Here is a 12,990-nt window from a genome sequence, read left to right as displayed (position 1 = left end):
TCTTGGCATGAAGTAAGCCTTGTAGAAATTAGAGTAGAGCTAATGGCCTGAATTAATTTGAAAGTAGACAGTTTTGAAAACGCTGTCTTTAAAAATCTTGGTCTAAAATTCCTGATTTGTAGCAAGAGTAATGCTGTATTCACTTCTGTCCTCTTTCACACTTGTAAATGTGTAACTCAAATTCAATTCTATCTTCCGAAAGCTTCAGGATCCTTATTAAATTATTAAAATAAAAAAATATTTCTGTAAGTATGGATGGTTGCTATCATGGTTACTTTAATGAAAAAAAATAATGATCACAAAAGAATTATGCCTCACTTTGCACAATTGTACTTAAACTTAGCTGGCTACATTGGAGCAATATTTGATTCTTCCATGTTTGTTACAATAAATTTTTAACTTGTTTCTCATAATTGATCATAAGTTATTGTCGGAATCTTACTTCCTCGCTCTGTGCTCTTATGTAATGTCTTGCATCTTTTGTGTTGCCTTAGTTTGTGAATTCATAATTTAAAAATGGTATCTTGCAATAACATACAATGAGAATGCTGGTTGTGGGATAAAATGAAGTTTCTTGTGTTTGCTTTTGTATTGCTTGTAATAATAAAACTCTTCTGGTGCCGGTAAGTTTGGAGTATCTTTTTGCATGAGCTTCGCTGCAGAATAAGTACATAGTCTGTACGTAATCTCAACAGGTAAATGAAATTGTAAGTACTTTTCTGTGAACTTGATACAGCTGTGAAGATAGCATATCCATCTGCAAGAGCAGCTCTTCAGTGTAAGAGACAGTTGTTTCCTGTAACCATTGCCATTGGAGAGCCTATGCCAATTTTCAGTATGTTCTATAGAACTCTTGGAACTATACACTTCACGTATGACAGGTATAGTTTTCAATAGCGTCTACTAGACTTCAGTAGCTGGACTATCTTGATCTATCACTTAAGCTAGTCTGAATCATTGCTCTTCACTAAATGCAGTTCTCAAGTACTGTGTGAGTGAGCAAAAATGCAAGGCTCATTAATAAGTGGAACAATCCATGGGATGAATGTGCTTTGGGTTTTTGTGCACTGGCTGCAAATAAGGTACTGAGTTGATACTGCGTGGACTTGGTGTGCTGGTTTTGGCTGGGATAGAGTTCATTTTCTTCATAGCAGCTAGTATGGGGCTGTGTTTTGGATTTGTGCTGGAAATGGTGTTGATACACAGGGATGTTTTAGTTACTGCTGAGCAGGGCTTACACAGAGTCAAGGCCTTTTCTGCGTCTTACACCACCCCACCAGCGAGTGGGCTGGGGGTGCGCAAGAAGTTGGGAGGGGACAGAGCTGGGACAGCGGACCTCAACTGACCCAAGGGATATTCCGTACCATATGACATCACGCTCAGCATATAAACTAGGGGGAAAGCTGGCCAGGGGACCGCTGCTTGGGCTGGGCATCGGTCAGAGGGTGGTGAGCAATTGTTTTCATCTGCATCACTTGCCTTTTCGCATCACTTGCCTTTCTTGTTTGTTTGTTGTTGTTATTTTCCTTTTCATTACAATTTTTATTATTATTATTATTATTTTATTTTATTTCATTTCACTTATTAAACTGTTCTTATCTCAACCCACGAGCTTTCTCACTTCTACTTTTCCAATCCTCCCCCATCCCGCTGGGGCAGGGGGAGAGTGAGCGAGCGGCTGTGTGGTGCTTAGTTGCCAGCTGGGCTTAAACCATGATGCTTGGTCAATTATTTTAACAATTGTAGCACATTTTAACTTGACATTTCATAGCACATCAATATACCTAATGCCAAAAGTAGCAGTGAATCTTGGCAGAATTCTTGAGTGGAGCTTTTTTGCTGTGTACAAGGAAGAAATTTGGCCCATCAGTAATCCCGTTCTGTGTCCTAAAGTAGAGGCGGCAGATTTACAGATTTTTAAGAGCCATTGTTCCTTTGTAGCTGAAAAGAAACTCTGTTAGAGAATTGCCATCAATTTTTTTTTTAAGCCACACTCTAAACTTTCCCTAAGGTCTTGTTACTTTGAATCAAGTTGTGTTTTCAAGCAGAGTTACTATCAAATCACATTAAGAATCCTTCTGTGTCGTACTGAGGAGCGATCCTTACCCTTTTAATTGAAGTGCACTCAAGATTAACTCTGGTCCATCTCCTTCAGGTCTCTTCAGGAATTCAGAGTTGGAGTGTGATCAACTTATGTAGACCTACGCACTTAAAGAGCTTCATAGGACTGCAGTAAGTAGACTTTGATGCCAAAATTGGAGCAGGTGTTGAACACTGCTGAAGCAATAGGTACGTACGCAAAGCTAGAGGTCAGTGACATGGACCGTGCTTAATTCACTTTTGCTAATCCTTAAAAGCAGAGGGGTAGCACCTGATAAGACTTTTTTATTTTTAGACATGTTTTGTAAGGATACATCAAGTCCCTTAAACCGTTGGATGGATTTTGGCTCATGAAAGCAAGGTTATAAAATCATGAGGCATGTAGTGTAAGGGGTGGGTAGGGATCATTTCTCACTGTCTCTTCTAGTTCAAGAACAAGGGTGCATGAAAGGAAGCTAGTAGGAGGCAGGCTCAAAAACAGAAGAGGTATTTCATGCAGTGTGAGCAGACTTGTGGCACTGACAGCCGTAGCCTGTTTAGGGTGCTGTATGTTTTGGCATAGTCTGAAGCAGGGAGTTGATGAGTTCATCAAAGAAAATCTGTTAATGGTTAGTAAAGAACCTTAGTTCTAATGTGAATTTATATTGGTATTCTCCTGCTAAAGTGCATATAGTTAATGTGCATTGATGATTGGGGCATTCGGAGAGGCAAAAGTCCAAGGCTTGCTTTGTGGATTATAGATGTTTTTATTAATCTCGTGTTTATACCTCAAAAATGCTGTGTGTCTCAGAAAGGCTATTGATTTTCAGGCAGTTTCCCTTAAAATTTATCTGTTTATCTCATTATGAATTAGTTCATCAGGAACACCTGATAACACTTCCAGTAGCAATGCCTGGAGTTCAGTGACATCAGTTTAACATCACTAATAGTTAATAGAAGATAATAACTTCTCATAAATACTGTATAAGCTTTTTGAATGGCTGTGGCTTGTGGTCTGGGGGACAATATAAGAAGCCTGGCTGGTTTGTTTGTTTTTTCTTGTTTTGTGGGGAGTTTGGGGTGTATGTGTGTGTTGAAGTGAAAAATACTTGAGAGTACAGAGGTTGCTTCCTTGCATCAGTGTCCTTGGTAGCTCCTAGGAAATATTGTTGTTATTTATATATATAAAGTTCATACTTTTGGCTGTTTCTGCCTTTATTTGATTGCTTCTATTTAAAGTTCTTATAGGTTTTTCTTATCCCTAAAACATCTTTCCCTTCGTCTGAAGTAATTAAAATTATATTCGTTTTTGAGGGGGAGACATTAATTTTCTTAGAAAGGAATATATGGTGAGCAAGTCAGGGGAAGCCTAATTGTGGTGGCGATGCCTGGGGAAATAGTTCTGTTTGGACTTTGTTCCTCCAGCTATAAAATAAAATCTGTTCTCTGTTGCTGAACATTAAGTATTCGTTAGTTATTTGAGATACTCAGAAGTGACTTTTCTGAGGAAGAAGCAAGTGGCCCATAAAAAGAACTTATCGGAGCAATGCAGGAGAGCTAGATGTTGCATTATTTCTGCAAATGTTTTAAGGGAACAACAGGCAAACGAGTCATACTCAACAGTGTTAGCTGCTTTTGCTCTCAAATTAGAATTGGTGTGCCTGGGAGGTGCTCAGGGTCTGTTGTTACTCACGGGAGGGTTCACGGTCTTGCATCTCTAATAAAAAAGACGTCAGCAAGTGCTTCACCCAGATGGCTTCTACACAGCCCCTCTCTTCTGCTCTATTACAAGCATCTGAGCTGAGATTGGACCTGACCGGCTGTGCCGGCCCCATCACAAAGTTACCTGTGATCAGCCTGGGCAAGGCTCGCAGAAGGAGCAAGAGCAATTGAAGAGAAATAATTCAAGGAAAGGAATAATTCTAGCCAGGGAATTGAAGCTGGTTGTATTACCTGCCTAGGTCTGGTGTCTTAATTCAAGACCAAACTTAATCTGGAGCAGTAATTTTATGCTGCAGTCTTCCAGCAGATCAGCACTGTGGTTAATGAAACTCTTGCAAATATTCTGCTGAGGACAAAGATGTCTGTATGGAAGACACAGACTGTTGTAAAACTACCCATTGGCGTGTCTTATCTGGGGAAAACGTGTAAATGTAGGGATCATCTGGTCCCCTGCCTGTGCTTTCTGTGCTGCTTCTGATTCACGTGGGCTAGCTTTACCGTCAGGGTGGTAAAGGGAAGGGGAAAAAATCAGTTTATAACTGCCAGTGCTGCGGTGCCAATAGAGCTGCTGGGCAGGAGCGTCTGTTCTGGCCTGTCCCGTGGGTCAGCGGAACTGCCAGCAGAGTCTGGATGGCAGCGTCTCGGGATCTTGTTGAGGACAGGTCTGTGAACTGCAGGAGAGCAAAGCTTTTCTTTTTTCCTCTTTAAGCTCTTTTGTACTTCAGTGCTGGAGGGCCACTTGGTTTTGCTCTTGGAAAGGGGGGTGAATTTGGTGTCAGATTAATTGATATTAATCTGTGTGGCCCCACGTTCTTTTTCTGACATCTTCCCATACTTTGCAGGAAAGAACAGTTTGATGGAAAGGTTTGAATCTTTCTCTCTGACACCAAAGCAGACTGCACTGTGTTGCAAAAGCCAACAAAGTAGGCTTAAATATCAATTTAAAAGCTACAGAAAGGGGTCTTTGGACAGCCAGATAATATTGGCTAGGAAATGGGCAGTAGTGTCTCGGATGGAACAAATGAAGATTCAGCTGTTTTTAATAGCAGTGCAGCATGTTCTATCTTTTCAGACTTGTTTGATTTAAATTAACAGTACTTTAACTAGTGTTAAATTACCCTTAAAAGCAGAAGAACATTTTGTATGTAATCAGATGGAGGAAGGTTCCCACCTTTTTTTTTTTCCCCCCCCTATGGAGAAGATACATTTTCTATGCTTCAATTTAATTCCTGGCAGGAGGTCTGGTCTGATGAAATAGCAGAGAACCGTCAGCTCCCGCTGTGTGTTTGACACTGGTGTCAGTCGCCGATCAGAGATGCTGAGGCAGTGACAGGTAACAGGATGGCTGGTACCCGTGGCTTTGCGATGCAGCAGGCGATGCGACGTCTTGCTCCGGTGGATGTTGGAAGCGTTGTGCTGGGAGGAGTTAACCATGCAGTGCCACGGTTAGCTGCATTACAATATCTGCCCTGGCCGTCCAAGTGTGTTTAAGAAGCGGAGAGGTTTCTTCCCTGATGGGCACAGCTGTGAACCACAGCAGCCCTTTCTCAGGTCTGAGTTTATTTTGGGGCTATGTCTATTCAGTTGCAGCAAGCGTGCTGAAGAGCAGAGCTGTGCCACGACGAGCGCTGTGCAAGCACGCGCAGCACTTACCGTCGCAAACCCCTAAGCTAAAGAGATACCTGGTGAGAAAGGGGTTAAAAAGATATATCAAAAATGGGACGTGAAGCGACAGCTAAGCTGGCTGTCTTGCTCAGCTTGCAGAACTGATGAAAACTTACTTGTTCCTCCAGCTAGCGTGGGGCTGGGTGGGTTTTCTGCTCGTTTAGCAAACCGTACTAATTCTCAGAGGAGTCGAAGTATTTGGTGGGGGGAGCAGGTCTGAGGCTGCCTCTTCTGGCAGCGATCGGCTGGGGCTCAGTTGCCATCCCAAGGCCTCTGAAGTAAGGTTTTCCGATGGCCCTACGCACCCGTGTTCCTCTGAGGGGGGGTCCCAGTCTCGCTGCGGGGTTTGTACTGTGTGCTAGCGGCAGCCTGACCGGGGAAACGGTTCTCTCCGGCTCCGCTGGCAGGGTCAGCTTGGAGCAGCTGGTGCCAGGGGAAACCCAGAGCAGCTATAGTTCGGGTCCAGCTGGAATTCTGGGTCTCCAGCAAAATTTAACTTTTTTTCTGCAGCATAAAAGATCTGAAGGAACTTTTTTTTTAAAAAAGCCAAACAAATTTGGGGCCTTTTAATTGAATTAAATATTAATGTGGATAATGCGATCGATGCTGTATTGATTGTGTTAGCCACAGTAATGTTTAATTCAATAAGTCTGCAGTGCTGGATCTTTTTCTTCCCCTGTATTTATTTAACGCTGTGCAGCAATGTAATGCCAGGCTGCACTCCGGGCTGAACTCCTTCACGTGCCCTCAGGTTGACCGTATAAAGACAGGGTCACCCGCGTGGCTGATGTAACCCGGACTCAAAACAGCTACTCTTAGTGGCATGCATAGTTTTCAAAGCCCCGCGCACAAACAGTATTGCTATTAATGTAAATATTGCCCGTGACCTCCACGTGCTTTGCTTCTGGAGCCTGGGCCCCATGCAATGCTTCATTCCTGCTCTCAGCAGTTGAGTCCCAACAGCTGCATGTGTCAAAATGGGAAGATTTTCTACCCTAAGCTCTCTAATGTGCTTCTGAAGAGGTGCCAGGTTCTGATTTTAAACTCAGCCAAGCCTGAATGATTTTATTTGTGGTTGTAGGCTGAAGGTTTTTATTAAATTAAAATTCACAGGTTTGTTTAACAGAAAAATTGGAGGCAGATGTTCTCCCTAGCTCAATCCACTCACAGTACAAGTTTTCAGGACTCTGGTTTTTCCTTGCTGTGTACCTGTCGAGCAAGACATGGTAAAAACATCTAGGAATAGCCTGGAATAGACATTTGGTTTTTTCCAGTGATGTCTTTTTTTTGGACTCTTTCAAGAGTTTGCATGGACTATTGTCTTCTGGTTTTAGAAAAACTGCTTGATGAAATCAACCTTGACTCAATAATGAGAGATGGAGAAACTGCTTACACCAAATTAGAGGTTCCTGTGGTCCGTGCAGCAGCATAGATCTGTGGCTCAGAAGTGGGGTGTCCCAGGCTAGCTCAGGTCTTGTGAGCTACAGACTTGCTCTCCCACACATCGCAGGACACCAGACTTGCCTCCACCCAACTCCTCGAGCACTTAGCCCACCCTGCACCCCAGGCTAGCATAGCATACAACTGCTCCCACCAGCAAGGCAAGCTTTTAGCAGTCTCTGCGGAGGTTGAGGATGCTCTTATCAACAGACAGAGAAAGTGGGGAGGGGGGGAAGGGGATGGGATTTCATTTGTTCTTGTTGCATTCCACCTACGTTTGTCAAATCCAAGGAAAATCCCATAACCTTGCCTTTTATTTCCTCCTTACAGGGCCCATGTGTTTCAGCATGAAGCCCTATCAGCGTGCGGGGAAGCAGGTAGGTCCTGGGTGCAAAAGAGACAGACACAGTGAGCTCAGCTGTAGTCAGCTATTATCAGGTTTGGTCCATTTTCACTTATTTTTGAGCACCTGTAATCAGGTACTTTGAACTGGTTTTGGACCCCAAAGACAGATTGTGAATGCAAAATGGAGCTCTGGGCTTTGAAATTGAAGGCCCCAAATTCACGCGCAAAGGAATAAGCGATCGGATGCAGCAGCTCCTGTGTTAAGATGCCGTGTTTCTGGCACATGCCATTCGAAGGGCAAGTTGTATAAGATCCACAAGACAGGAGGAACCACAGTTCCTACTGAAGCCCAGGCAAGGTAGTACCGGCTCTGGATCAATCTCTGGATGGTACCGTAGTGACCTGTTAAATTGGAGATGGCACTTACGCTATGGGCATGAGCAAAAAAGTGACGGGCATGAGCAGAAAAGGAGAGAAAAGTCTTCACAGACACACAAAGGTGCAAAGTCCTCACTCACCTCCCTCCAAACAGCATGCTGTAATCCTATAAGGACAAAAAATGTGCACGCTGGTGAGGCAGGAGAACTGGCTCTGTGTTTAAGCAGGCAGAAGAGATAGCAGATAGAAGAGGGCCATAGGTGGAAGACAACTCTGCTTAGCTCATGCTCACCCCAGGTGCTGTGCTGTTTGGCACCCTAGAGAAAGCCCCAAGGCCAGGAGGTTGCAAAGGTGTTTGTAACAAACAACCAGGAGGTTGTTGTTTGTTATAAAGAATCTCGTTCTGATCCCATTCAAGGTGGTTGCAAAGGTGTTTGTTATAAAGAATCTCATTCTGATCCCATTCAAGGTGGTTGCAAAGGTGTTTGTAATAAAGAATCTTATTCTGATCCCATTCGAGGTGCAAGCTGCCTTCGATGTGGTGGCATATGCCCAGTTGTACCTACACTTAGTCCTGCAAGGACTTCACAGTTGGCTGGAGGAAAGGACAGAAGAGGTTTCATGCGGAGCTGCGAGATGAACCAAGCACTTGGGAGCTCCAGCACACAGAGAGAAAGTTTTTGTCCAGGTCCAAGCTCCTGTCCTGGCAGCCGTAGGGAGTCCCAGATCGGCGCTGACGGCTTCTGGCTGGCTTCAGATGGTAAGTGAAACTGGACTGTGGTGTCCTCTGTTTTAGGAAGATGGCTGTTAGCTGCGACTGCCAGGGAAGCTAAATCACAATTTCCTTCTGTGCCCTACAGGTGATAAATCTTTGTACATTTTAAAATATTTGATCACGGTAGTGAAATGCGCCTGAGTGCAGCAGGGAGAGAGGCTATAACCAGCCCCTGGGACGTGTTGCGTATTCCCATACCTAATTAGTGCACATTAAGGTAACTATTAAAACTGTCTTCGCGTATTAAATTATAATATTCACTTCTGGTCTCGTTCTTTCCCCTTTCTCTTCACACCCCTGAAAGAAAAGCACTTAAACATTACGATTTCGAAGCAGAGCACCCAGCAAGTGAAGAATTCCTCAAATAAAAGTTTGAGGCTGGTTTGTGTCTTCAATGCCATGGTCACCCCCACTTCAACTCCTGCTTCACACCGTGCCCGGGTTGCTCTGGATATTTCTTTCATCTTCAAAAAGATGATTTTAAAGATCATTTTGTACCTGCTTGGAGGACTGAACAGGTGATTTCTCTGGGTAGCTCTTTCTGGGATGATCCCCCACAGAAGCATGCCTGTATTTCATTAGGAAACAGCTTCTTGTGGCGTTTCTGCAAGCGAGGAGGGGTTACTATTCCCATGACAGGCAGGAGCTCAGGCACCCAGAGGATGGAAATCATCATTTTGTTGTTGCCCAGGCCAGCTGAGAACTTGGGAAGGAGCTCATGTCTGTATGGAGTTGTGTTGCACTGCCCATCAGCCAGGTACCCATGGTGAAAGGCTGTGTTGGAGCAAGAAAAGCCATTTCATCTCTCATTGACCATCACGCTGGGCAATGCTTGCACAGGCAGGCAAGCGGAGGAAGAGGGAGATGCAAGGAAAAGAATCACAGAATGACTAAGGTTGGAAAAGACCTGTAAGATCATCCAGTCCAACCACCAACCCAACCCCACCATGCCCACTAAAACCATGTCCCACAGTGCCACGTCCACACGTTCCTTGAACACCTCCAGTGATGGTGACTCCACCACCTCCCTGGGCAGCTTATTCCAGTGTCTCACCACTCTCTCAGTAAAGAAATTTTTCCTAACATCGAGTCTAAAACTCCCCTGGCACAAACTGAGGCCATTTGCTCTTGTCCTGAAGAGTTTGTGTGGCAATGGAAGAGGTTTATGCAGGCACTTCAAAGCTCTGCCCTTGGGGTGAGCAATAAAATTCTCCTGCAAAATGGGCAGCTGCAAAGCTCAGTTTCCGAATCTTACACCTCTCCAGGTCCTTTTTGCAGGGTTTCTCTGCCCAAAGCAAATCAGAGAGCTTTCTTTAGTTGTCTTGCACTTGCAACCACCTTTTGCACAGGTCTCTGTCCCTGCTCTGCCCGCTTCAGATTTTTACAGACTTATTCACTGCATTATAACATTTACACACCATGGTTCCCAGACATTTCCTTCTAATGGATTTTGCATTAGTAGCTAGTATCGGGAAATCTAGTACCAAAAGGTTAATGTACATCCATTAGTCCTTTTTCCCCCCCTTCTTCTTTATGTGCTAGTAGAAGACAACCAATTTCAGTAAATACGTTAGGTCTGGAAAGGGTCTGGAAGCACTTGAAATTCTGTATGTGCAAAGCTGTGGGGCTATTAATATTGTCCTGTCTAAGCACTGTGGGTAAAGTGGGATTTGCAGATGTTGAATGATACTTTTCAGGTGTTCTCCAGCCTTCGCAACCTTTCTTTTCCTCATAAAAAGAGTTGGGCTTTTTGAGACCTGCTTTTTTCGTTGAGTGGATTACTTACTCTGCATCTCCTACGTCGTGAAGGAAGATGTGCTTTCACCCATGCACGCTCTCAGCTATAGGCAAGTTAAGGAGGAACGATGTCAGTGTAGTTCAGGCTGTCGTCTGGGCAGCTGAGCTAGCTTTAACAGCCAGGCTCTTCCTCCACCTGCAGCAAATGGGTTTTCTCCCTCCTCCCCCCAAAGCCAACATGGCAATTTCTGTCCTGCTAATTGGAGTGAAGCTGAACCTTAAGTGTATCTCATTGCGTTCTCTGATCTGCACTTTAGACAAGGTCAAGCTTTTTCGCTGAAAAAATCTATTACTCTAATGACCTCAAGTAGCGAGTGGGAGGGGTAGGGAGGGCTCCTGATGCATTTATGATTTGCGGAACTTGCTATGTTCTTTAACTGAAAACTTACGTTTTAGCATCGCAGACTTTGAAAATGAAGAATTTGCGTCATGATACTCTCATGCTGGCTGTCTTTGCGTTTAGCACTCAGTCAGCATAGGCTGAACCTCCTCGCCCTTGGAGCTACCCACCAGGACCTTGATGGAGAGCCCCACCATCGCCCTCAGTCTTCCCACACTCTCCTGCCCACCCCAAACAGAGCTCAACCCTCAGGTCTCCAGTTTCCTCAAGGTCCTTCCACACGTCTAACCTGGTTCTCCATGGTATCCCGCTTTCCACCCCTGGCAGAGCTGAGGGACTGGGCAGCAGAGCAGACGTGGTACGTGCAAGATGAGGCACGGCTAACTCACTGCTCTGTGAACCAGCAGCTCCCGATTTCTAAATCTTGTCGCTGTTATTTCCTGGTACCACGTTGCTGTTCAGGCTGAGGATTTGTGTCTGGCGCTAAAATCCGCGGCTCATGGAGAACATCCGCACTGGTCTTATTTGAGCCCCAGTGTGGAGACCTCTGTGATGACCATTGCAGGCTGAGCTGGCCCAGGATGGTCTACCACTGTCTATGGGGCTCAGCTCTGCAAGGTGCAACATCCCCATGCTCTGACTTTAACTGACTGTTCTCCCGGTAAGCTCTCCTCTACTGGAGGCTCACTGACTTGAAGATATTTAGGTGAAATGGGGGTACGCAAAGCTGGGTGCATGAGCAGCTCTGGGTATGCGTGTTCACAACGTTGCAGAATAAAGGCCAAAAGAAAAGAAGAAAATCCCATGTGCTTTAATTTCACTTAATGAGAAACCATTCACAGCTTTCCATTTCTGATCCGTATCTTTCCATTTCTATTCTAATGGTAATTACTGTAGCAGTTTATTAACAAAGAAATCATTTGATAGCTTTCACATATTCCCATACTTCAAGTATCTAACAACCTATCGATTTGATAGCTTGGCAGAGTTCCTGATTGAGGAGCTGGAGATTGATTTTTTTAAATTTTTTTTTTTTTAAGCACTGTGATCATTTCACATGCAAAGGATAATTATTTTTCTGGTTGAAACAAGGCATAGATTGCAGATCAATGGAGTCTACAGCATGTTCTTGTGTGTGATCCCTGCCGCACCCACCGTCGGAGCAAGCAGTGTCTGCCTTTTCTTATGGAAGGACCTTGAACGATTGTCTTTGACTTGGGTTTCTCATCCCTGAGTTACTAAATCAGCAATGAAAAGGTATGCGACACACGTGCGGAGATGTAATTTCAATATTTGACACTACTGAGCATATCTTTATGAAGGGTTTTTGTATTTGCAGCTGTATGCCCTGCTTTCCATAAGGCCCCAGCAAGGTGCTGCATGGAACAGGCTTTGCAATGGCGATGCATTTTCATAGCCCTCGCTCATGCTGCAGACTCGTGATGCTGCTGGTCGCTTCACCACCCCTGCTCTCACTTTCTGGATGGTTCCTCACTTCTTCCAGGTAGCTGGAGAAATTTTTTCTGACACCGGTTCACACGGGTACAGAAGACCAGGACACTGCGAGAGCTCCCAGAGGGCTACGCAATGTGATGGGCGAGTCTGCAACAGCACTCAAGCCCAACCACCGTCCAGGCACGATCCAGCCCCTCAGAGACAACCAGTAGCCAGTCTGCCACTGCACTGGGATGGTTGGTGTGCGTGAGATGTAGAGGAGGCTCACGAGGGTGAAAAATAAAGTGGTGTTTCTAGAAACAGTGCATGGCATAGACTGCATGTGCACATTGCCGTCATGATTTTGCGGAACAGCGAACTGTTCCCAACTCTATCGGAGGCCGACATGGGAATTGTACCTGTGCTGTTAAATAGCAGGGAAATCTGCCTAGAAAGAGGTCCCAGGTACTTCAGTAAGTGTCCAAACATCCTTGGTTGCACCACGAGCTCTCCTAGAAGGAGCGAGGGGAGCAAACTGAACGGAGGTGATTTGCTGTAAGTTTTCTCATGCAGGTTTGGAAAGAACGGAAACATTTGACCTCTATGAGGAGAAGCTGCTACCTGTGTCCTTGCAGGGCTTTTTATGCACATAACCCTAATGAGCTTCCTAACTGGTTTGTTAATAATTCATATGCCTCTGAAATGGCGCGATTTGGTCGTGCAATGCCTAGGTGACCCTACAACCTACGGGGAATAAGGCACCAGGAGAACTTGAATTACAGGTTAGTCATTTTCCCATCTAATATATCACAGACTGAAAGCTTTATGACTTCAGAGCTTACTGTATTAATTTTATGCATGAGTGCTTTATTTTCGCCATATGAGATATATCACTGGCTTACTAGAGCAAAATATCATTAGACCTGGAAAGGGATTTGGTCACTTACACTTTGTCACCAAGGATCATTGCACATAGATTATGTAGGGCTGTACTGTGCCATTTCTCATGTGTTTA

This window comes from Gavia stellata, chromosome 8, assembly GCF_030936135.1.
Source record: "Gavia stellata isolate bGavSte3 chromosome 8, bGavSte3.hap2, whole genome shotgun sequence".
Taxonomy (NCBI): Eukaryota; Metazoa; Chordata; class Aves; order Gaviiformes; family Gaviidae; genus Gavia; species Gavia stellata.
Note: the sequence above shows the minus strand (reverse complement) of the source record.